The 26,725-nt window shown below is 46.4% G+C and overlaps 2 long non-coding RNA genes across 3 annotated transcripts in view; one reads left to right on the top strand and one right to left on the bottom strand.

Annotated features, from left to right (window-relative positions):
• LOC138567375 (uncharacterized) overlaps nt 1-26,725 on the top strand; it is a 156,885-nt gene that overhangs the window by 117,234 nt on the left and 12,926 nt on the right. The gene's annotated exons all lie outside the window — the stretch shown is intronic.
• LOC138567374 (uncharacterized) overlaps nt 866-26,725 on the bottom strand; it is an 80,636-nt gene continuing 54,776 nt past the window's right edge. For both annotated transcript variants that reach the window (XR_011302183.1, XR_011302184.1), the window contains exon 3: nt 866-1,266. This is a non-coding gene — a long non-coding RNA (uncharacterized lncRNA). The remainder of the gene's footprint in view (nt 1,267-26,725) is intronic.

Here is a 26,725-nt window from a genome sequence, read left to right as displayed (position 1 = left end):
CCTCATTAGCACCCTGATTGGGGGCACTGGCCAATCAGAAGGCTCAGAAAGTGGGCTATACTGTGTAAACAAGCCAGCGTTCCGAGCCTGCGCAGGCAGCGCCCCTTTCCCTTCCCTTCCCTTCCCCGCTCCCCTTTTACCTCTTAGCACCCGTGTAGTTTCCTGCATGGGTGCTAATTGTGTCTTTCTTTTTAAGAAAAAAGTAACGTATCTTTATCCTGCGATTGGGCGTGGTGTAGCACTATCGTCCAGGCAGTCCCTCTTCAATGCTGAGGATAGCAGTCATCAACATTGAAAACGGACTACCTGGATGACAGCACTGCGCAGCATCGGCCCATGGGATAAAGGTACGTTTCTTTCATTTAAAATAAAACCACCATTAGCACCCGCTCAGGTTCTTAACTTGGGGAGTGGCCGTTACCAACATAGTCGGCCCACCGCCTCGTGTTATATTGCCTCATTAACAAGCACCTTGAGTATAAGTTGGGCGTTTCAGTACCCTGAGCCTACCAAGAGGAAATACATTTCTAATAATAGCACTATAGAAAGATTTTGCTTAATAAATCTTGTTTTTGAGAAATATCTGCCTAAACAAGACCATCATTCACTAAAACATTAGTGAATTTTGAGATTCCAAAGGAAAGCTGGTGTATTTGGTGGTGATTCCACACTACAGGAAATCATTTTTAAAAAGGAACCGCATCAAAAAGTGCCAAAACCTAAAAAAAAAAGAAAAAAAGGTTATGGAAAAAAGAATGAGTGAATAACTAAAGATTTTCAATAATGAAGACTTCCCAGGCTTACAACACAGGGGGGGGTCTTAATTCTATTAAAGAAGAATCAGAGGCAAGAATTATGCTTAAACTTCTTTAATGCGACTCTCAAATCTTAAAACTTCACACGTAAAATAGTAATTTATTTTTTTCTGCTTTGCAAAAACCAACTTGGAAAACTGTCCAATGAAGAGAACTCCCATCTCCCATGAGTCCCTTCCTGTTCCAGTAGTTTTCCCTCTCTGAAAGTTGACCATTCAGGACCTCTCCTCTTCTGCATGCCATGTCGTGCCTAGGTTCTTTCCTCTTCTTTTTGATTATTCTGAAATGAAATGTCCAACTGCCAACAACACTGCCAGAACGGAAACAAACGTCAGGCCGGACTAACTATAAACACTTTTAGCCGCCTGCCGCTGCTGCACGACTCTTGGAAACACTTCAGACGTGCCTCATCCCCACTGATCTCAGGCCCATGGGGTCTTCTTATCCTCCCCTGTCAAAGAGAAGACACAATTAGGGAGGGACATTTCTACGGAGACAATCAAGCATGCAGCAAACATCCTGTCATTAGCTCTACTCCCCCCGCCTGCCAGCGTATTTTGGGTGGTATAATGCTTGCCTATGTGTCTATAACAAACTCAACACTCCCTGTGCTGCAAGACTTGGTAATCTTCATTCTATGTCAAGACAGGAGTCAGCTGACTGATCCCCGTACGAGCAACGGGCGAAATATGAGAAGGGAATAACGCAACGATTGAATAAATGTGGTGATTCGGATTGACTCTATGAGCGTTCCGAAACTTGTATTATAGACTGACGATGAGAGGCTTAAGAAAAACTACACAAAGTGGCGCACTACATGATTTTGCAACAAAGATGCAGTATTAATCTCGAGAACCATATGGCAGTCTACAGTGAAGACGCAGCTACCTTCCCGCGGAACGGTTGAATAACCAGTTGTTTTGCGAGGTTGATAAGATCATCTGTTCTTAAATTTATCGTGAAGAAAAGAGTATACACAAGTCGTGTGATCTGCTTTGTCGAGTTCCACTGATAAAGTTCTTGTTAAATTTTTATTTACAAAGTTAGAAAGAAACATGTTGGGTTTGTTTACCACTGTAGTGTTTAACAGTGTTGTATAATAAAGTATTGACAAAATTTAGAACCTAGTTGGTAATAACAATAGGATACGCCCAATAAGTCTAGCACAAGCATTTAGTGAACAACCTTCAATATGAGGAGTTCTCTTGTTTATACTAGACAGCAGTATAAAATAATTGTTCTTTTTTAGTTTAGTCTTCTGTTAGAAAGATTGTGTGTACGATCTATTTTTAACTGGTTTAAAGGAAAACTGGACTTGCACTTTATAATTGCACTTTTTCCACTCATAATAATTAATGAAATGTTGTTTTTCTAAACATTTTTTATGTGTTTTTAATGAAATAGTTTTGATTAAATAAAATTGTAATATCTTAAAGTTGTGTATTGGAAATGTTTACGCAGCCCCACATTTGTTAGAGGACTGCGCTACATGATTTGATCTACCCATAGAAACTACAACCTGAAGGCCAAGAGATTCCTTTAGTTTATAAGTGTAATACATGATTTAGTATGGGGATGAATCTTGTGGCCATTAAGCTAACCCCATTGTCTTTCTTTTGGTTTTGTTGAGCATTATACTTGTTCAAAGCTTCTCACTACTGCCACTAAAAACGTAGAGGCAGGCTTGAAATAGGAAGTCCTGAAAGTGGAATCGCTGGACCAATCAATCACCTTGAGAATGTCCTGAAATGGCACCCCTATAGTGAATGCTCTGGACGCCATGACCCCTCTGACTGAATGTGCACTGAAAACTGAAATGCCTATTCCTGCCAAAACCTCTCTCACCCACCTTGCAATCATATCCACTGCCACCGTGTAAAAGGGTTTCCTACACGCAATTAGAAGTTGCAACACCCCTTCTGGCCTCACCTCGGCTGCAAAGCGTTCATATTCCTTAATATATTGTGCCTACACAACTTAGCGTTGTCAGGAAAATACAGGCAGGAGATTACATTTGAATTACCCTTGGTACGCCTCGCTATGTTAAAAACCTTCCTGTCAATCTCTAATGCTTTGACGTCCGACACTCTCCTACATGACACCAGACATAGCAACATAGCCAACTTGCTGGATAGTTGCTGTCCCGATAGCTGGTTGTTATTCGACCATCATGAAAATAAATCCAACACCTTGTCGACATCCCATAATGTAGTATACTTTGGGCTGGCAGTTTATTTATCTTCACACCCTTCAGTAGTCTGACAACCAACAAGTGTTCCCCCACAGCGGCACCATCTACATGCTCATGCCCGGCTGATATGGCCGACCTATAAACCCCTATTGTCCGGAATGCTTTTCCCTCTGGTGATAAAGAGGCAGGAAAGGGATGAACACTGTGCTGCATGCTCCAGGCCTCCCAGCAGTGTCATGCGGCGCGATAGCTGCTGAATGTGGAAGCGGCCGTAGATTCTCTGATGAAGAGAGCAGCATGTTCTGAAATTTCCAGCATACTCCACCTTCACCCGAAATAGTAGTTGGAGGCTCTTTGCCTGAATCAGGGGATGAGGATGCCCTGTCGGGTCTGTTAGCAGGTCCTCCTGCGATGGACTCATCAGCGGGAAATCCAAAGAAAGTTCCATCAGAACTGGAAGCGAAGCTTGCGATTTCCAATCCGGCGCCATCACCACAACTTCCCTTTTGTCCCTGCAAATCTGCACAAGAGTCCTGCCCATCATCATAAAAAGTGGGAAGGCATAATAGGTCACCACGGCCCATTTCTGAAGGAACGCATTCGTGCCCAGTGCTTCCGGGTGTAATCTAGAACTGAAGTATTTGGGGAACTGGGTGTTCAGGCGGGATGCAAAGAGATATGTGTGCAACGGTTCCCACACATTTCGTACTCTCTGGAACACTGCTGTTTGTAGCATACAATTGCTGGAGTCCCACAGGTAACAAGAGTTCCAGTCCGCTAGCACATTCTGAGCCCCTGTCAGATATTCCGCTGCAATCGAGATCTGCTTGTCTAGGCAGTACTGCCAGAAGTCTTTCACTAACTCCGCTAGTATCTTGGATCTTGTCACCGAGGTGGCTGAACTGCCAATCCATTGTCCATCCTCAGGAAGATGCAACAATTTGCTTTGTCCTTTGCCAGTGCTTTGACTGCAAACTAGCCCACCAGAAGTTCTAAGCAATTGATGTGCAGTTCTAGGTATGCCTGAGACCATCTGCCGCCAGTCTCTAACTGTCCGCACCTTGCGCCCCAGCCTGATCTGCTCGCATCTGACTATTATTAATTGAGGTGCGTCTCTGAAAGTGGCTCAGCCATTCCACGCTTCCATGTTGTGGAGCCACCATCTTAACTTTGTCTTGGCTTCCTCATCTAGGGAAACTAGCTGTTGATACTTCAAGCCCCCTGTATATGTCAGATTTTCAGACTTTGTAATGCTGTGTAGCGTAACGGCACCAGAAAGATCACTTGTATCGAGGAATCTTATAGCGCCACTACTCTGGCTAGATTTCAAAACGACATAATTCTCTCCCTGAGGACTACTTTTATCTCTTTCTTGATCGCTCTCATTTTGGGGGCTGGAAACTCCAGCATCGCTTTCCTGGTGTCTATGGTGAAACCTAGGAACTTCATGAATTTGCTTGGAATGAGGTCTAACATTTCCCTATTTACTAGGAAATCCAAAAACGTAAGAAGTGCACTTGCCCCCTGCACCTGCTCTAGGAGTTGGTTTCTGTTTTGCGCCAAGAAAAGAATGTCATCCAAGTACACAATAATTTGTATACCCCTTTTCTCAAATCGCGGCTGCAAACGACCTCATTAGCTCGGTAAAGGCCCCTGGAGCTAAAAACAGCCAGGCATTTGAACTGCCACGCCTGCCACTTGCAGAGAAAACGTGAAGATGGCCGATGCTCACTTGCGACAGATATGGTGAGATTTGCATCTTTCAGATCGGGCCTGGCAAGCCAGTCTCCTTTCCTGAGTATGTCCCGGAGAAGATGAATCCCCTCCATCTTGAAATGTTTGTACATTTGTAGGGCAACTCCCAGCGATCAGACCAAGAAAATACAACCCGCTAGGGAAAAAAGCTAGGTGCATTTGTTTTGAGAAAGATAAGAGTTTTATTTTGTATACAAAAGAAAAAGGTGACAGGATATTACAAATCCACTGCCTCTGATGTCTTTCTAACACAATTCAGGTTATAAACACACAAATCGTCACTCGTGACACACTCGATATACAGTGTTAATCCCCCACCCTCATTGGATGCTGCCTATATACATGCTGATAATCACATACAGCCCCTCCTCCATCATGGAATGCTGAAAAGCAATTGGTTAACATCAACTAGCACCAACCTACCTTTGATCCTAACCTGGTTATCAACTTAAACTTAGTGGGCAACCTCGAGGTCAGCCTGGTCCTTGCGAACAAAGGAGCTCTTTTCTCATCCCAGACACATCGGCAGCCCCATCATTCCCTCCCCACTGCATGGGCATCATTCTTAGCTCTCCATGGCACAAAACAAAGATCATGTTGTTCTCTGTTTCCCTTTTATCAGTTCCCCTCCCCAAGAGTGTACCTAGTGTCCCACTAATAAATCCAGTTCAGAAAGGCACGGTCATAATTATAGGGGGGGGGACAGGGGATTTTGTCCCCCCCCAACTTTTTTGGCATGCCATTTTGTCCCCCCCATCTTTTGGAGGGAGGGCCGGTGGGCAGCTGCATATTTCTCTCTGTCTGTGTCGCTCAGCTTTTCATGTTTCTTTGGCATCATTGGCAGACCATGTGCATGGCGCCTGAATAAACTGCAATACTGCCACGGACCACAGTGCCATCACCAAGCATTGCCTTCCCACTCCTGGGAAGTGAGTAAGCTTGGGAAATAATTTGCTCGCGCTGGCTGTGATAATGCTAAATAGAAGTGCATGGGGCTGGGGTTTCTGATAAGGAGCTTGGAACGTCGAGTTAACGTAGAAAACAAAGTGACATGCCTGTATTGGCAGCGTCGGAGGGGGTATATTCTTTTTTCATTCATTTACTATCCGGGTTGGTAATGGTGGAAAATCCTTTAGTTTTCCATCTTCCATTACCAACTCAGATAGTAACAACACATTGGACAATATTTAGTTGGCTGTTTATCAGCCAATGATATTCGTTATAGTGTGGTGGGGTGATGGGCACGCTGCACGCACGCCTTCATGGGTATGGGCGGCCACCTCCTTCTTCCTGTTCTGGACTGTTCTTTATGCTGAGGCACCCTGGTCCCTGAGAGGCACGTACACAGTGTGTTTGATCTCCCCTTATTCCCCCCAGGTCACAGTGACGTTGTGGCCTTCTTGCCTTGCGGCCGAAGCGTCTGATTCACAGGAGTCAGGACAGCCCAACCAAGGAATCGAATGAACAGCAGGTAAGAGAATGAGCATTGTGTATCACTATTTTATTTTTCATGTTTTTCTTTTGTTGGCACAGACCACAAAATGAAGTTTGTGGTCTGTGCTCACTGACATGACACTTGTCTTGTAGTCGTCGGAGATTAAAAGAATGACAAATTACAGCAAGAGGCTGGACTGGAGGCCTTTGGCTACTCCACTCTCAGCTTCAGAATGCCATGAAAAACGGCACAGAGCATTGACATATGAAAAGTGAGAGGTAAGGGCAATTCTAAATGGCAGTGAAACATATGTGATAAAGGTGAAACTCCCGGGCGACAGAAAGGAAAAAGTGCAAACATCACACTCAATTTGTGGGGTGTGTTTGTGAATTTAAGACTGGTTCAAGCTAAGCGATCAGATGACATCTGCGGAAGGTGTTCTTTTTATGAACTTCTTCTGATTGTCATTTAATTAGCTCTGCCACCCAACTCCCCATCCACCACAGCTTCATTAAATGCATCTCAAACGTGTCAAAAAAGAGCCCAAAAGTTGTCCTTAGTTAGTATGACTAGCTTCAAACAGTCCCGATTTTTCACTTTTCAATCTGTGATGTGTGACATTGAACGAATGAGACAATCTGAAAGGGGGGGCAGAAAGGTTTTGTTCTCTCGCTCAGGATGGAAGGGTGTGATCTGACATAGCATAGCTTGATTCACTTCACCCCAATGCCCTCTAGGCTTTTTAGGTAGGATGATTTTGTTAATAAAAGGAGTATTAGAGATTGGGCTATATTTCTCTGGGTAAGTGGGATGTGAAGGTTATGCTGCAACAGGGACTTAAGCGGAAAACGTTGGTTGGGTTTATAATGCTCACACTCGTGCACCGTGGTGGGCCAAGCATGGTCTGTGCTTTGAAGGTACAGAATCTTATGTACATGGATGTTGCGGACGGTAGGTGACTGGAACCATCTATCTAGGTTGCATGAGTCTTTCCTATTAGTAGTAGTTCACTGTACATCCCCCAGGTGTGTACTCTGTATACATACAGCATTTAACCGTGTATTCAATGTTTTTACACATTATCGTGCTAGTGCTGGCCCTGTTGAATTCTCCCAAAAGTCAATACTGTGTTTTTTGGTGCAGAATTTGGATTGCTGGCAAAACGCCCCCAATTTTGCAAATCTGGTTGCTTCAAAAAGGAAATGATTGGTATAAAACACTATTGTTTTCTCCAAAACAACCCAATTTAATGAAATGATTCTTCAAAAAATTATATAATTTAGAAAACTCACATTTTATCTGAAATTAATTGACTCCAATGTAAAGAAGCAATTTGCTAAACCCGTTGAACGGGAAAATAGTTCACAAGTTAGATTTTTCCGAAATGCAGAAATATGGCGTTTTCTATCCCATTTTCTAGAGGAACAGAGTTTGCCCAGTTGCTCAAACAGGAACCTAGTTTTTAGCTTTGGCTATTAGGTAGATTGTTAGGCCAAAATGATTGCATTGAATTACAGATAGGAGGGAGCTGGAATATGAGGAGGGACACATAGCCTGTGGGCTTTGTTTATTCATCCACCTATTGACCGCCCATGGCCATAATAATCCTAGACACCATTCTAAGCACTCATACTTGTCCTTCCTAGCCCAAATTTTGTATTATGTCTATATGCTTGTTTGAGTCAGTGCCCTGGTGGCAATAATCAAACACCAGCTCCTTCAGCCTGCTTGCAGGCCCTCTTCAGGTAGAGGGGGCGCCGCAGACTTTTTTACTGTTGTCAATGCAGTGAACACTAAAGACCAACTGTGGTGTTATAAGTTTCAGAAGACTTGGGTGTTTTCCGAAATGAATTTTAAAGATGCCCACCAGTCTTATGAAAGTTCTAACAGAGCGTCGGCAATGGACTTTTGTTGTGTAGTCATTTATTCTTATCCCTCAGCGCCGCCACCGTCCGTCCCTTTCTTTCAGTTATGATGTCCCATCCCCCCAACATTTTCAGCAAAGTTACTCCACTGCAGAAAGGATTTAGAGCCTATTTCCCTGCAGATCTGGTATTTCAAATAGAGTGACCATCATTCTAGTGGGTGCTAGTGGTTTAAATCTTGGTTCACGTTTTGGCATCCTAAGACCTCTGCCTTCGCTTCCAGAAATACAACCTTGGTGCTAGGCCGCAGCCCTTCACTTCTTCGGCTGCACACATTCCTAATTTGTTCAAAGGTCTAACTGATGTGGGGGCATAACTGGGAATCAGGATGCAATGGTGAGGCGAGGGATAAGAGCTCGCTATTCTGTGTTTCTATGAAAACTCATCCTGCAAGGATTCAGGCCTACTCGTAAACGCAGTGTTAGTTCAGATTATGACTGTCGTGTATATATGTATAATACATCCTACGCAGTTCAGTTGAATAACTTTCCCCTGTATGATTTAGCACTCCTGTCAATTATCCCCACCCATAACACACACCCCTAAATCGTCTAGGATAGGGTGTGGTCTGAACGTGCATCCCAACACAGTAACCAACTGCTGAGACCCTTCAGGTTGATTACCGGTCTCACTTTCCCTTTCCTGTGCATCAGGAACATATTTTCCTGTAAAACTCTCTCGGCTGCGGGGACCATCTCTCTATAGCTCCCTTCCATCTCAGCTGTCTAACTGTGGCTCTAGCCGTTGTGACTAGGCTTGTGAAGACCATGCCGGCGGAGGGACCCTGTCGTCTTTGCGAGCTATACCGACCAGAGGAACGACCTAGCAAAAGCTCTACTAGGAAATGTTTCTCGTATTGAGGATTGCGCCTTCTCAAATGCTGTGAAGGTCTCGACGAACTTGTTCATCTCCTTGGCAAAGGTCTCCCTGAACAGTAGACCCTGTGCGGTGTTGCCTGCTACGTATGACACCAAATCCCTTGACTTGTTATCTATTTTCAGCAGCATGCTTCTCCTTAGTTATGCAGACAATGCACAATTTGCATTGCCCAGCATGCACACTGCTCGCTGCACCTATTTGGTGAGCATCTGGGTGTCTGTTGGTTCACCTGTGTCCTTTGCTGCCTCTGTGAGGTTCATAATCTTCGCAATCGGTCCCCCTACATCAATGAACTTGTCCTGGCATCCTATCCATGCCCTGTCCATGCCTTTGCAGGTGTCTTTGTAATAAAACCGATTATCATCAGGTCCAGTTCTGGTGTTTCTGCCACTTTCCCTGGTAGCTCAGGTCTCGGGCATTCTGCTTTCATGCAAAGCCATGCCTCTTTATCTAAGGGTTTACGCAATCAGTGAGCTATGTATGCTGTCACTCTGGGGGAGGGCAACCAGTCAGTGGATCCTGCCTGATTGCTTTTGGATCAAACATGTCAGAGATCGCTTCAGGCTCCTCGTTCTTTCTAGGCCTTTTGCTTAGCTATGATCCTGTCACATCGTCTTTGACTGGGAATTGGCCATAGTCAGGATCAGCATCTGCGTCCCCTATGTTTTGCACCCCTAGGGCAGGGGGTAAGAGGCTGGCCTTAGCGGATCTCTGCAGGAACACATCTCAGAGCTTCTCAAAAGCATGGGCTGCCTCCTGGGGCTGCTTTCTCATCCCTGTATCCTGACCCAGGGGAGCTTTTCTCTTCCGGGTCGGTAGACTCCCCTGTTGTTGAACCCTGTCTTGAGGGTATAAATAAGATGGTCCTTCACCCGGACTGGCCTCTCCCTTCTCTTTGACCATCATACTTCAGTCCTGGCCTTCACTGCTCATGAGTGCGTCCAGGAGCTCTAGTCTGTCCTGCAGGAGCTTCACTCCCTGTGACACAGCCTGTACCAGAAGGTCACCTAACACTCACTTAAAACTGAGAGTCAGATCCTGGTCTTCCTCAGCCATCATTTTCCCTGGTCCTCTTGAGCTATCAGCGCCACCTCACACTCATCTGGGCTCTCAATTATAATGGCTTAATGGCTATCTTCACTCCAGGAGTCTTCCATTTTATTGTCATTGTAATTGGTTATTTATAATGTGCTTAATACCCAGAGGTTTCTAAGCACGGACTCAGGGATTGAACCTGTGTTGCTCAGCGTCGTCTTGCTTCCAAGGTGAGCGCGTTGCCCCTGAGCCATCCTCCTGGCCCAATATAATATATGCCAAGAAAAAAATATTCTTTTATTTATTTTTTTAAATTCTATGCAAAAGTCACTTGGCAGCTTTAATAGTCTCTGTGAGATGTCTGTTCTGCTGCCAACTGTCCTCAGACCATACTTGCGCTTCTGACCGCTTGCTCTGAGCTTCTGTCTCCTCGCATGAGTGCTTGAGGAAGGTTCTAGTGCCTTTCCTCTAAGTGTGCATAGTTGTGCTGAGCCACACCATCCTGTCGATGCACGTCGGCACACTCTACCCGGCCCCTTCAATGAAAATAGAGATCCCTCAGCAATGAAAAAGGAGATGCAAGCCTGAGTCTTGGAGTGGGTGCATTCGCTCATGGACCATGCTCATGACTCCCCAGGCCGTATGCCGGCTGGGAAGATCCCGAGCTCTCTAGCGATGCTGCACACACGCGCGGCATCTGCTGATTGACTCCGCTGAGCCCAGCCCAGAGTCCAAAAGTGAAACGATACACAAAACTATGCAATTCCACAGCGTGTCACAGATGCACTATGTGTGTACATATGCACAATTGAAACATACTACACAGTCCCCATATGCTTCTATGTACATAATATCATATCTCCCCACAGAGCTCAGAGAAATAGTACTTATAGGCTTGGGAGCAACAAAAAGAAGAAAAAAGGACCTATTCATGTAGGAGATGAGAGGTCCTAATTGGTCAGCTTTCAGGGAGGGAAAACTTCTGGAAGAGGAAGGGACTCACGGGAGATGGAGTTCTTTTCCTTGGACAGTTTTCCAAGTTGGTTTTTGCAATGCAGAAAAAGGCTGCCTGAGAGTGGCCTTAAAGAAGTTTAAGCCTAATGCACGCCTCCGGTCTTGACACAGAATCATTCACAAATCCTTCAGAAAGGAGAAATTAAAAAGCAATAATTCAGAAAAATGGCATTAGTTTAAAAAACACATGGAACTGTTGCTGAGCATATCATAATGTATCAAGGGATATTAAACTGCACTTGGCATTTGATGACAATAACTGGCATTTCAGGCCTTGCTTGACAAAACATTTCATTACTTGGGAGATTGAGGTTGCACTTGGCATTTGACTGCAGCACTTAAGCATGCGAGTCTGTGTTTTCCATATGGCGACTATTCAAAACATGTGAGGCATTACCTATCCTAAAATGGCATTATCTGATTTTATGAGTCTTCACTCGGGATGTTATGTCAGCACCCGAGACTGATCCTACATTGTGAATACTTGGAATGTGAAGCCCAGTGTCAAGAAAGGCCAGGGCAGCCGAGAACTGGTTGTCTATTTAAAGGATACAATTAATACAAGAGAAAGCCAAGTTAAGTTCCTGCCAAGGTGCAGCTGAGAGACAGCGAGTGCCAAGTTTTATTTGTTTTAATACCATCTGACATTAAATTGAAGCTCAAAATGTGGTCTCTGGTCATGTGACCTCGATGGAAATAGACTCAAGCAGATGACGTTGAGGCAAGCAGATGCGAGTATAGCCATGCTCCCTAATATTCCCAGGAGTTGTGAAGCCTACAAGGTCATGTTCAAAGACTAATTGAATGGCAGAGTGTAAGAGTGATGGTGAATGTCAGGCTAATTGGGTGGGAAGGTACGGTCAAGATCAGCCCACCAGCACCTGGGGTACCAGCTTGTGCGCTGCTAGCAAGTGGAACATTCCAGAGTGGTACAAGCATGCCAACCAGTTATAGAGGGCCATGTATCAAAGAGCCCTATAGTTTGTCATGTATTTTGTGACGATGTAGATGACTTGCACTAGAGGAGGGTTTAGTTGCTCACCTGACAGTAGAGATCCAATCATAACTTCAACTCCCATAGAAAGTATATGTAGATGTTCTTTGTTACCCTATCACAACCACGTTTAAAGTTTTTACAGTTTGCCACGTAGTATGACGTCAGCAATGACAAATTTTTATTATAAAAGTGTCTTTTTTATGAAATGCGTTGAGATTATGCTGTGTGACATCTGAGGATGTCCTCTGTACGACCTGTTATATGTATTTCAGTTCATCGAGTACCCTCAATTTATTTTCAAGTTGTACGCTTTCCACCAGTGAATTGAATATCGATACAACGCATTTTGTTTATTTCATATCACATACAACAAACATTTGTACAATATCAATTTCTTTATGTTGAAAAGAATTCATAAGAGCAACCAATGAAACAATTACAATGTATATTAGTAGAAACCAATTCATTATAACAACCATAATAAATCAGGATGCAAAATAGAATGTGAAAAAAAACCTAAACACTTTGTAACTTCAGGTCTGCACATCAACTAACATGTAGATATCATATCATATCATATGGCATTTATAAAATGCATATACACAAGTGTTTCATGGTGCAACAAGGCAATGGAGGGGAGGGGGAACAGAGACAACGATTGTACTACGCCAGGTGACATTGAGATCGCGCAAGTGCAGGGAAGGGGAGGAAGGTGGAAAGTGTATGGGGCGGGGCAGTGCAGTACATAGGATAATAGTAATAAAATAAGACAATAAATAAAAAGTGCGGCCAACTGATGGCAAGTGCAAGGTTGAGTGCAGACATCAGATGGCAAGTGCTGGTAGGGGGCTGTAAGGATACAGAAACAGTCCCCGGGTGCAAGGGTAGCTGGGGGGGCCAGCGCAGGTGTGCAACTGGTGGGGAGGGGACCTGGGCCTGAGATAAGAATGTAGCCAGGTAACCAGTGCAGTTTCAGTTTCAGCCAGGAGATCAACAGGGGAGAGGAGGAGAGAAAGCAGAAGAAAAGCGGAAGGTCTTGAGGTGCCTCCGGAACCGAGGGTGGCTCTCCTCAAGTTTAAGAGAGGCAGGGAGGCTGTTCCAGAGGGTGGCCCTAGCCGAAGAAAGAGATTTACCACCAATTCATTGCTTGGAGAAACGGCTGACCCTGAGGGAGTTTGAGGCGGATGAGCGAAGGGCTCGAGAAGGAATATATTTAGGAAGAGACAGTTTGAGGTATTGAGGCCACAGGCCCCAGAAAGCCTTGTGGACAATGCAGAGGCGTTGAACTTCATCCTCACCGCCACTGGGAGCCAGTGCAGTGATTTCAGTCCTGGAGAGATAAGATCCCTGGGCTTGAGGCCAAGGACAAGTCTTGCAGTCCTGTTTTGGATGAGTTGCAGAGGGCGGAGAGTAGAGGCAGGCAGATTTAGAAAGAGGCTATTGCAGTAGTCAAGTCTAGAGAGAACCAGAGCTCTGGAGACAGTGAGCTTCTGGGGGAAGGAGAGGAAAGGAAGAATACCTCTGAGGAGGTGCAGCTGGTAGTGTGACTTCTTAGAGACGTCAGAGATGTGAGGAGAGAAGGAGAGTGTGAAGTCGAAGAGAACCCCAAGGTTTTTAGCCTGACAGGTGGGAGCAGGAAGAGGACCAAGAGAGGCCAGAGAGTAACAGGGAAGGAGGGAGCAGGTGTGCCGATGAGGAGAATCTCGGTCTTACTGGCATTAAGACAGAGATCATTGGCAGCACACCACTCCTGGATAGCAGACAGTCAGAGATGAGAGAAGGAGAAGAGGTGGTGGAAGGGAGCCTGAAAAAATGAGTAGCTAGCTAGCTGTAGAAGCATGCTATTTAGCAGTTTCCTCCAGAGAACAATATATTTTAGCCTGGAGCCTACAAACCTAATATTGAAAACCTTGCCATTCACCCCAATGACTCCTCCAATGCTAAAGGACTGTCATAAAAAGGTGGATGTCAGGGTTTCAGTCCTCGCCACTTTGGCCCTGGCATGTTCAGTGGTGCATGCACTGATAGGAAATTGCAATTGCACATAGTAGATGCCTCGAAACTACCTTGCATGATGCTATCAATGAACCAGTAGCGGGGGATTTGTGCAACACGTAACTTAGTTATTAAGCTTGTTAACTGTAAAGGGGCCTAGAGGGATATGGTGTCATTCCCTTATCGCTCTTAAATGGCTGATAACACGGACAGCTGGATCGAGGGCAGCAATATGGTCTTAGTTATAATATCCACGGCTACTTCCTTTTTGAGGTCTCTTGACAATCAGCCAATCAATACTCTTAGCCCATCATCACATTATGATACTGGACATAAATAATGGCCCCACCATTTGACCTAAGGTTTGTCTTCACAAATACAAGCCACTCTACTTTGTTAGAAAACAAAAGTGGTGACAGCTGGAAGGTTTAGAATGAATCTTAACCTCTGGCATTGCTCTGGTCAACGCTACAGACCATTGCTTTTCAAGCTGCCAAGCCATTACAGAAAGGGGAAAAACCAGTCACGTCCTTTCTGCGTAAGACCACAAGAAACTCAGACATGCTTTGGCCTCCTTCAGAGTGATTAGAGAGGTGTAGCTTGGGTCTCTAGGCCCAGCAGGCTCGCAACCCATGTCTGGGTCACGCTCAGGGTGACTTTGAAAAAACAAAAAAGAGGTGATAGCTGGAAGGTTTCGAATATTTCATTACACCACCTCTAATCTGTTGAGTGAAAAATTAAGCTGGTTTGGACCAATTCCTGCTCCATGGCAAATTACACAGATTCACAAACCATTTTCATTTACAATCACAGTTGCCATTTGTATATGCTGCTTCTACAATGTGCACTACAAAGACATTATTAGCACAGCGAGTAGAGCGCTCACTTTTACATCTGTGCAGAGCCTGCCGACGCAGGTTCGAATCCCGGCAGGGCCAAACTCAGCCTTTCATCCTTCCGAGGTCGATAAAGGAGAACCACTCAGAGTGGGTAATAATAAGCAGCGCTCAGATGCCTGAGGCTTCATAGCGCTATATAAAAAGCAAAATTATTATTTGCAGTGGGATCGATACAATGATGTTCAAGGATGGTCAACATTGAAATCCTGTGAGCAAGCTTAGAAATGCTAACATATGTGGGGGCAGGCCCCTTAATCGCCTTAACCCAAGCAGGCCCACCACCTGAGGAACGAGTGTATATTTTGTATGTAAAGCAAGTTTATTGTACAAGCATCCAGGAAGCAGTTAGATGGTGCTGTAAACCCAAACTAACCCAAGTCTCAACAAACCACATCCATTGACATCTTATATTTCATTTATATTATTTATTTTAATTCTTGTATAGCGCCACAAGCCCATAGGTCTCAGGGCGCATGAAAAACAGAGACAAGACAGTACAACAAATTCAAGGTCAATGCAGGGTGATGGGAGAGACTAAACGAGTATCATTCAGCCTGGTTTTTGGTTAAACAGGTGGGTCTTGGTCATTCTTTTGAATTCTGTTAGGGTGCTTGCTGTTCACATACCCAGGGGAAGACTATTCCACGATGTTGGTTCCTTAACATCAAAGCCGGTGCCGCCAAACCTGACCAATTTAAACCTAGGTTGCATCAGTTTAAAATGGTCTTGAGACCGCAGGTTGCTGCTTGGCCGGCTCGCCTTGAGGCGGTGTGATAGGTATTTGGAAGTTGAGTCGGTCCAACATTTGTAGGATAAGTTAAGGAGCGTGTGTGTGTGTGATTCTGTGCTTTATCGGGAGTCAATGGAGGTCCCTACTGGCGTTGGTAATATGGTCTTGTCTAGAGAGACCATGGATCGCTCGGACACTGCTGTTTTGAGTGACTTGGAGCGAATTGATGTTGGCTTGAGACATACCGACCAGCAGGCTGTTGCAGTAATCTAACCTGGTGTTTACTAGTGCAGCGGCTAGTAAGGATCGACTACTCGTGGAGATGCAGGGGCATATGTGGTTGAGAAGTTTAGTAATGTAGCCGCATGTGGCCCGGATATGCAAGACCTGCGGTCTCATAGTAAGCTCTGCATCAAGATAGACACCTAGAGACTTGATGCTCTTGGACACTGTGATTCTACTGCCAGCTATGGTGAAGCTCTAATACTCAGTGTTACGTTTCTTTAGATTCGGTCCTGAGGCCACGATCAGGAGCTCTGTCTTATCCCTTTTGAGGACAAGGGAATTTGAGGCCATCCTAGCCTGGATAGCCTCATAGATGGTATTGATGTTGTGGGAACCCTGTAGGTAGGCACCTGGCAGCTCAAAGACAATTTTGCAACAGTTAAAACATCCCCACATACTTTATTACAATCCACCCCACACATGTGATTGGACAAAAGCCTCTTCAAAGAAATCCCATCTTTCTCCAATTCCTATGTTATTATTGACAGCTGTTATCTTAACAACCATCTTCAGCTCATATGTAGAACACACCTCCTTTTAGGATTTGTCTGTGATAGGTCATGACATTAACATTCAGTTAAACATTTGTATGCAAACATAATTAATTACTAGTAATACATGGCCTATGCCCTTTTAACCATAACTTTTAATTGCACCTGGTTCACATAAATATTTCAAGCGATATGAAGAAGGCTGGGTAAACATGTTCTCTTTGAATCTCGATAACTATCTTAATCACCAGGGGGCGTGGCTACCGAGCCATGGAGTAGGAAGTGCTCCGTGCTAGGCTCCTGATGATCCGACGACATCTCGCTAAATTACGCTTTCATAACCTGGTGTGTGTGCCTTGAAATTACAGGACTGAGCATTGGAATACACATGCCACAGGAATTTAACAAGGAGAGTGAGCTGGGCCTGGGGATTGCGAAGAAAATAGAGCTCTTGCCTGCAATCAAGAAGATACTTTGTCGCCAAGATGGCGGCACACAAAGGGAAAGCCGGACTGAAACGAAACTGACGCCTGGCACTGTAACGAGCGTTTGTAGGCGTCTGGCTGAGCAAGGATACTAAGTGTCCCGCTAAAACTGTAAATATATGAAAACACCGAAGCGGAAGAAGACGGGCGACTCTGCGGTGTGAGGTCGCTCGAATAAGCGACACAAAGGCAGCTTGCGGGCACACGCGTTACGGCCGGACCCCACTGCGCATGGAATCAGGGGTGCCGGCCGTATTGGAGGGACGTTGGGAGAGTCCTGGACCTTGTATCGGAGGAGCAGTGCCCCAGCAAGCGTCCGCTGGGAACGTCCCGCCGCATGTGATCGGAACAGCTGGCAGTGGATGTTGAACGCGGTGCCGGCTTATGGGAAGCCGCGCTTGTGAAGAGAGGGAAGCCAGAGGCACCGATAGTAAGGACAGCCCGTGGAACATACTTGCACTACAAGGACCTAACGTAACGCGGCGGATTAAGATGGCCGTGTTATAAGGCCCCGCTATATAATTGATAGGGGCACTGGAGCCGAGTGACTGAGGATAAGCAGAGACAAACCCGCATACGCGCATTACCGAAGGAGGTGGCCAGCAGATGCGTGGAGGTGGATGTAGGAGGGTTGATGCTGAAGTGTAATACGGATGCAGAGTAAATTCATATAAAAAGACAAGTGAGATATAATGCCAGTGGGGTGCACGTTGGCGCACCACTGGTAGAAATATTGTGTGGCACGTATGAAGGCCAGGTACTGATTGCTAGAAGCGAACATCATTCTCCAGGGAGGACACCTGACCTTCCATGGGCCACATGGGCTCAGACAATTCGACTTTGGAGGCTTAAGCCAGTGGTAGGAATACGTGGGAGGCCGCAACCCATTTTCATAGCAATTGCGTGGGTTGTACTTACATAAAATCAGGAGATAAAGGCCTTAACGACCGGCGGAGCCTGCTGAGCTATCAACGAACTTGAGCTGGTGCCGCACATGTACGCGGGGTGACATCATGTCGGCGAAACCGGCAAAGTCCAAGACCAGACAATCAACAATTCGTAGAGGCGGAACAATAAAAAGAGCGTCCACTAATGTTACGGCGTACCCGGATTATACGATGCTGGTGCAGAGGCAGAGATATAACTATGTGGCCGTCAAAAGGAGGCTGCGCGAAGCGGGCTTCAAGTACATGCTTCTGTACCCGGCAAAGCTTAAAGTGCTGCATAAGGGCAAAGCCCTCTTCTTTGATACTCCAGAGGATGTGGTGGTATGGCTGGATTTGCAGGGCTGCCCGGAAAAGGAGATGGACCGAGACCGGCGAGATGGTGATTCCTGAGGGACTTGCACCATTTACACAGGGGGGGTAAGTGGGTGATCCTGTCTGCACAGGGAATTGAGACTGGTTGAACTTTGATTAATATGCAGGCCGGGAGCTCGGAACGGACTGGAATATAGTGCAAATGTATTCATAGTAGTCTTGCATTAACATACAGCGTAATATATGTAGAAACAGGAGTAACGGAACTGGAGTAATCCCTCCTCCCTCCCCCCAAGTGTTGTTAGTTAAGCGGCCACCAGGGCGGCTTTACCCTGCTGGGCCCCGAACATAGGTGTGTGATAGTCGGGGCTAGATGTGGGAGTGCCTGAGATCCAGGAATGGAGCTGGGCGGAAGTTGTTTGGGATGGGATGGGTGGGGGGAGGGGAGGGAGGAGGGGAGTTCGGTGTGTATATAGTTGTGGGAAGTTTGAGTCTAATGAAGAGCCTACATGGAAGAGCTAGAAGGTCGTATCTGTATTGCGCGAGTGGGTGGGATTGGCTGGGAGAAGGGAAGATGGGTACTAAAGGGTTATGGGAGATCTTAAGATAGTAACGTGGAATGTCAGGGGACTTAACAGTTATCTAAAAAGGAACAAGGTCATGCTATATTTGAAAAGACAAAAGGTAGATATCGCATTGCTGCAGGAGATGCAGCTAACGCGAGAAAAGATGGAGCTGGTTGGGAGAAAATGGAAAGGTACTGTAGTGGGTTCCTCGTACTCTGCCTATGCTAGGGGAGTACTGGTCTGGGTGGCGCCACACGTCCCGTACCAGCTGCTACAGGAAGTGGTAGACACGCAGGGGCGGATGGTTGTGGTGAGAGGGTTGGTAGAGAACAAAGAGGTGTGCATTATAAACACGTATGCCCCCAATCAAAACACGGTGGCATATTTCAGGACCCTGTGCACCAACCTAAGCATGTGTGTGGGTGGTGCGGTGATCTGGGGAGGGGATTTCAATTGTGTACTAAACCCCAGGGTAGACAGATCCGACGACAAGATTGATAGGCCCACCCCAGCAGCTAAAGCATTGCAGACGCTGCTAGACTATTTCGGATTGGTAAACGTGTGTAGAACAAAGCATACTGAGGAAAAGCCATATTCGCACTACTCAGCCCCGCAGCTGCTGCATACGAGACTTGATTATATTTTTGCCACACCAGATGTAGTGATAGAGATATCTAAGTTTAAAAATGCTGGGCGACAGGCATGCCCTAAGTGCGACGAGGAGAACGCTGATATGACACATATGTTTTGGTAATGCCCAGTAATTGAGGGTTTCTGGAAGGAAGTGGCACAAAAACTAGCAGAGAAAGGAGTCACGCTCATCATAGACACGGCCTGGGCCTGCCTGCTGGGAGGGTTCCCCAGGTCACGGAAACTTAAACATGTTGGGAAACTGAAAGACTTGGTATATGTGCTTACAAAGCCAAGGATTGCTATGGGATGGAAAAAGAGTCACAGGCCACGGGTGGAGGTGTGGTGGAAGGAATTGCAAAAATGGGCAGAGGCTGAAAAGGTGGTATGGCAGGAGGCAAGTAGCATGAGTGGGGAAGAAGAAGTGGGTACCCTGATGGCATGGAAATCATTAATAGTTGAACTATTTGGAACAGTATTGGATCCAGCGGAATCCGAGGAAAGTGATACCCAACCACGTGCAGCAGATACTGAGTGTGAAGGACAAACAGGCTCATAAAGGGGGGGTGGGATTAGGGGGGCAGTGGTCAAGATTAATTGATGTTAATGTAATGGTTGTGAATTGCACTGCGTGTTTGGTTTGTATTTTTTGTTGGTTTGCATAAAATTAATAACATTTTTGGGAAAAAAAAAAACTATCTTAATCACCAGGTCTATGGTTCCATTTAAACATTCTAATCTAAATAACTGCCATTTCATCGCAAACAGCACATCTGAAAAAACAATTGAAACAAAAGTGCAGATCAGCAGAACAGAAATGGGGATCTTCAGGGGCACCATCTGACAAACTGGCCTGCCACCTTCTTCAAAAGTAATATAGACTCTGCATTTGCTCCAAGAAAAGAGTCTATATTCAAGCCTGCATCTCTGCAGCATCTAACATCACGGCTGAACTCTTCAAAGTCTGCAAGGAACTGGCCAATCCTACTGCAGCCTCTTCCTCTACTGCATCCACCCAGGCCCTTTGCTCGGCCCTGGCAGCACAATTCACTGCCAAAACACAGGACATCCCGTCATCCCTTTCCCCCGCTCCTTTGCCTGCACCCACATCTCTTGGGCCCCCCTCGATTATCCCCCCTCTTCTCTCCTCCCTCTCCCCTGTCACACCTGAGGAGGTCTCTAGACAAGTCCGGTCCATGAAAGCCTCCTCCAAACAGGTTGACCCTTGCCCTCCTAAAACCATAAAGGACAACATTGATTCTCTTGCTCCAGCCTTGGCCGACCTCTGCAACCTCTCCTTCGCAACTGGAGTTTTTCCCACTTCTCTCAAGCACTATCATGTGCACCCTCTGCTCAAAAACCCTCTGCTGACCCTTCTATCCCGGCAAACTATTGGCCTATCTCTATCACTCCTTTCCTGGGCAAACTCCTAGAGAAACTAGCTATCTCACAGCTTACCCTCCACACTGAATCTGTTGGTTGTCTCCACGACCATCAATCTGGCTTTAGAGCACCCATAGGCACAGAAACTGCTCTTCTGAACACCTGCTCTCAAATTTTCACTCTAACTCTACTTCTGTCCTCATTCTTTTCGATCTCTCTTTTACCTTCGACACAGTAAACCACAACATCCTGATCTCCGGTCTCTCCGATACCCTGGGCATCACAGATCAGGCCCTGGCATGGCTTGCCTCCTATCTCTCCGACTGTCCATGCGAGGTGGAACTTGAGCCATTTCTCTCCTCTATCACTCTTTCTACTCATGGTGTCCCCCTGAGATCTAACCTATCCCCATGGTTGTTCAACGTCTACATGGCCCCGCTGGCCCACAGAATCTCTACCATCACCTCTAACTTTCAGTGTTATGCAGATGATAGGAAGCTCTCTTGCAGGCTACCTGCAGCCTCTTCCTCATCCTCGCTAATTCCTGACAGTCTTTCTGCAATTCAGTCTGGGTGTGCTGCTAATGATCTCTGCCTCAATGCCAATAAGACAGATCATCCTCATTGGGAACCTGCTCCTGCTTTGCCAATTTCTCACTGACCGGCCTTGCTTGGCCCTGCGCCTCCACCTACTAGTGAGGCAAAAAATCTGGGGGTCATCTTCGACTACACTCTCTCCTTCTCTTCTCACATCTCGGACATCTCCAAAAAGTCTCACTACCAGCTACACCTCTTCAGAGGTATTCTACCTTTTCTCACTTTCCCCCAAAGGCTCAACATCTCCAGAGTGCTAGTTCTCTCCAAGCTAGACTACTGCAACAGCCTCTTTCTCAATCTTCCTACTTCTACTCTTTGTCTGCTACAACTCATCCTGAACAGAACCGCAAGAGACTTATCCTTGGCCTCAATCCCAGGGACCGCATCTCTCCGGCACTGAGATCCCTTCACTGGCTCCCTGTGGCTGCTAGGATCAAGTTCAAGACCCTCTGCATAGTCAACAAGGCTTTCTGGGACTGGGCCCTGCACTATCTACAACTCTCTCTTCCTAAATACTCTCCTTCTATAGCCCTCCACTTGTCCTCCTCCAACTCTTTGCAGTTGAGCAATTTTAATAAACAGAGATTTGGGGGTAGATCTTTATCCTCTGCCGGTGCCCCCCTCTGAAAAATCCTCCCTGCCTCTGTCCGCCTTGAGCCAGAGCTCCTTAAGTTCTGGAAACTCCTCAAGACCTTCCCTCTTCGCTTCCTCCTTCTCTCTCCCTCTCCCCTGCTAACCTGTGCTCCTTTTCTCTGCTGTCTCACTCCTCCTTCCCTTTCCTATCTGTTCAGTTTTACTGAAGGTAACCTGGTTCATCTTCAGAGTCTTAAAGGTCCCTGGCTCCCTCGCCAGTCTTACATTTGCCCCCAGGCCTCTGCACTATGTTCGGACTACTGCACTTTCAGCATACGCTCTATGAGAGGGTTAACCTCTATGCAATTAACCAAGGGCCCTGCTGGACTGGGTGCACTTACCCCCCCTCCCCTCACACATCCGCCTGTACACAGCATGACCCGAATTTACTAGGACTAGTAAGTTCTGTCTTGTCCCCCCTTTGTCTCCCCTCCCTAGTTTGGTTGCGCCTGAAACACTTCATGCACTTGCACTAGGAGAAATATGCTTTTTTGTTATATCATTCGGAAACTTCAAGGCCTAAGAACGACTACTGTATTCCCTTGCTCCCTTCCTGCCTTGAAGCGCTTTGAAACACTTCACTTGTGTATAAGTGCTGTACAAATATACAATAAATAAATAACTAAATAAATAAATAAAACTCCTGGAACCAATTACTTTAGCCATGGGCATTGACTCACCCCATGTTTTACTGCAGGCCAAACACAAATAGCGAAACTCCTCCGTCAAGCTCCCATGCATAAAGGAGATTACATCTGCGAAACTTATCGGACCAAAAAACCCATGGCCGGCTACTTCAGCTGAGCTGACCGCGAAGGTTAAATTTACCAATTTACCCATTCTCTGGCATCTAAAATCCTGCAGAATCAGTTTCTCAAAAGTCAAAGTTCACTTTGCAAATAGTCCTGACTGCCGTGTTTTTATCCATTTGTAAAAAGCCCACTACATTTAGATTCTCAAATTCCCTATTTATTTGTATCAGTGTGCAAGCCTGTTGAATAGCTGTCCTATTTTCTTCACAGTGGGTCATCTGGTGAATGTTGTGTAAACCATTACTTGCATGGACTACTGATCATGTGTATGCTGTGATATGTTGTCAATGACATATAAATTCAACTTAAGATTTGTGGTGTTTAGCCCTGAAGACGAAATCTCTTCCGAAATGCATTAGCTCCTATTGGCACGATAACACATTTTTTGGGGGTATTTTTTTATATTTTATATACGTTTTTAGCCAAAGCGCTTCACAGAGAACATTCAGCAGTACATTAAAATAGCAGTAGAAAGCGGTGTTCAAAGTAAACCGGTGACAATCAAGCGAGCAATTGACGTAAGTGAGTTTTTAAGGAAGAATGAAAGAGAGGATAGGAAGTGATAGAGCGGAGAGACATAGGAAGGAGATTCCAGTGGAGGGGGGGTAAGAAGTTGGAAGGAACGAAACGAGATTGCGCACAGGGCTCACAGGGAACATTGAGTCTAAAAGGACTTCAGAGCACCCTACGTGTGAATTGTGTTTATGTTTCTTTTGGTGGTTTTAATATTTTATCTTTCTGCACGCGTATAAGCTAATATGTATCAGTTCTAAACAAAAAGTAACACTACAGTAACATATCCCATCCATAATTAACTACTCTGGATACTTATGAAGTTGCAACATCGCACTCAGTTCGCCGAACCCCCAGTCATCAATTTGGCACACGCAACATAAACCCCTCCTTGCTAGTGGGGACCTTCCCTGACCACCCCAACACATACTACATTGCCTGTTCATATTAGCCAACCCTCTGTGGAGCTTTATATAATGGGACTTCCAAGTATGGAATTTAGACTTTGCTTTACTGTTTTTTTGGACAGATTATCAGTTTGGGTAAAGACAGGCTGCAGACTCCTGTGTCTGGGTGCTGGGTGCTTTATTTAGCCTGGCTGACGCCATATATCTGTCACATCTTTGGCCGGAATGAAAATAGATGTGTCTATCACTCGGGATACCAGCACATAGAGGCAAGTTCGGAGATCGGAGTACCAAGTGCCCTCAGATGAACAATTAGGAATGTGCTTCATGTAAATCTAGAGCACTGAATGATATGTTATTTTGTGGAATGTGCACTTTCCTTTTTCGTTATTTATTTAGTCTAGTAGTGAAGCATGTTCCTTACCAAGAATAGATTAATACGTGTGTTTGGGTTTCCCCTTCACATTCCTCTACGATTCAATTTCACTGAATGTATTGCAAGGGAAGAATTTGTTAAGTGTAGTGAAGGGGTGTTCAATGTACAGTTTCGGGTTTCTGTTGTAATGTGGCTTAAAGAGCAGCACTGTGTGACGGCATGAGCTGGTGGAATGTGAGTGTCTGAGTGTTCTACTGGGTGACCGTTAGTCAGAGAGAAAGCTGAGAAGTATGGGTGTGGGGGTGAGCCCAGTGTTTCCCTTGTGAAGTTGTATCTTCAGTGTCCCCTACCATACCCGTGTTTAACGGATGGCGTACAGGACCAGGACAATAAAACACCATAAACTTACCTTGGTGTCCCGGACTTCCACTTAGTTACACTGGCGACGAGGATGGGATGGTAAGTGGATTGCCTCTCCAACGGCGCTGCTAGGGGAGGGGGTGCAGCTCTTGTGGAACACCGCCCCCGTTAGGGCCCCCCACACCCAGGCGGGTCCGTGTGTCTTGGCCCGCCGTGTGAAGTTCGTGGCCCCTCAAGTGTTGTGGGGGGCACCCTGGTGCAGCCGGGGCCTTTGGAGTTCGAGCGTCGTTCCCCTGTCCATAGTCGGTTGAGCGATGTTGCTCTACAGTGCTCCAACGTCTGAAGGCAGCCCTGCGCCACCTGAGTTTCCTGCCCATCTGGCCCGAGCTACGCGGCATTGGGAAGTTACGTTATGGTGCTAGCACGGTCGGAAGTCGAACAGAGGAGAGACCCGACCATGTGTTTGGCGGAGCGGGGAGCCGATGGTCCTGATGGAGCCCATTTATCAGAGTCGGGATACGTGCAGTTTTCCTGGTGGAGCGTTTTACCCCTGTCACAGGGCGGACCTGCGCCGCAGCTTTCGTTGTCAGGGAGGACTCCGTGTGCGGCGGCAGCTGGAAAAAGGGTCCGCACTGCTGGATTTAGAGGTCTGCGTGCGGCACCACCTTGGGAAAGGGTTTGTACTGCTGCATGGAGGATAAGTGCCGTGGGCCGTGGACTCGTTGTGTTTCTGGTCGTTCGTTTTGTTCTACCACCGCAGCGTGTACTTTTGGAAGGGTTTGTGGATGTGCCTACGGTTTGTTCCGAGGAAGTTGCCGGGACAGTAGTTTGTGGCAAACTGATGACATCACAACTGTGAGAGGAGTTTCCAGTGGGTCACGTGAGCGGTGACCATTGTTTTTCCCGCGTCTCAAGCCTCGTTCTCAGCATGTCATCAATGGAAAGGAACGCACGGAGAGGGAGCGCATCATCGTAGCTTGGACTGGTTGTTGTCAGCTCACCATTGCAAGCCAGTGGAACGTTCTTAGAGTAGTTTGTTGCGACATGTGCTTATTCTGGACTGGGCACAATATTTCTAGATTTTACCAGGTTTTTGATTCGGCTCTGGGCCGTATGTGTGGGTGAGCGACTTGAGTTAGTTTGTGTTGTGGCCCATGTTAGGGGGATGGGTTTATGGCATCCCCATTTTAGGTCCCCGGGAGCTATGTCAGGGGCATTATTGAAGGCCGTTGTCTTGTGCCTGAGTGTGGTTCCGTTGTGGCCTTCCGTGCAGTATAATGCCCCGGTGTAGGGTTAGATTTGGGGTGTTCCTACCTTCTTCCCTTAGGAATGGGGAGGGGGCGGTTGGGGTCTAGGTGAGTGTTTAACGCTGTATTACTTATTGACATTCAGGGGCCGATTCTAGGAATAATTGTGCGCCGAAAATCTTGGCGCAAGTGTGAAAAAGCAAGTGCACGCGCACGCATGCGATTGATGGAAGGCCCTGCGCGCGTTTCCCTCGGGGTGTGCGGCAAATCCGTGCATGGCGCACACGGGTCTATGGTAGGTATAGGTTTCCACCTCATATCATCCTAGACCCGGTCATGGAGTGGGAAGATGACCTTACATCACCCAACCTGTGCTCCCAAGCATTGAGCCCCTTGGAGAAGTTGCTCAATGTCCTGCATTTTTTGGCCACTGGGTCATTTCAGCGCACTACTGCCATAGTCGGGGGTGTCTCACAGGCCACGTGGTCACGCTGTCTACACCAGGTGTTGGCAATCATCAGTGCTCGTCCGCAGGCACATATACATGCCCAGAACACCCGCCGAAAGGCAGGCGTGGTCCAGGACTTTTACAGGGTGGCACGCTTCCCCAAAGTGATCGGTGCCATAGATTGCACCCATGTGGCCCTACGTCCACCTAGGGCCACTGAGCAAATCTATCGAAACCGCAAGCACTGGGATTCCATCAACGTACAGGTTGTATGCGATGCCCATGGAATCATCACCTCTGTCTATGCAAACTATCCTGGGTCTACCCATGACAGTTTCATTCACAGAATGTCTGCCCTGAGCCGGAAGCTGGGAAGCATGGCGACACATAGCTCATTGGTGAGTACAAATGTCTGTGCACATGCATGCATGTCACACACAGACAAATACACAAACCCAACTAAATGTGGACACATTTTTCACCTAAAATCCCACCCCTGCGGAGTGCACACAGGCCTGGCACATACCAGGTGACAATCGATGATGACAAAGAGACAGTCAACTG

The sequence above is a fragment of the Ambystoma mexicanum genome, chromosome 2p (genome assembly GCF_040938575.1).
Source record: "Ambystoma mexicanum isolate Mex_15411 chromosome 2p, UKY_AmexF1_1, whole genome shotgun sequence".
Lineage (NCBI taxonomy): Eukaryota > Metazoa > Chordata > Amphibia > Caudata > Ambystomatidae > Ambystoma > Ambystoma mexicanum.
The sequence above is the reverse complement of the archived record's forward strand: the minus strand, read 5'-3'. Positions and strand labels throughout refer to the sequence as shown.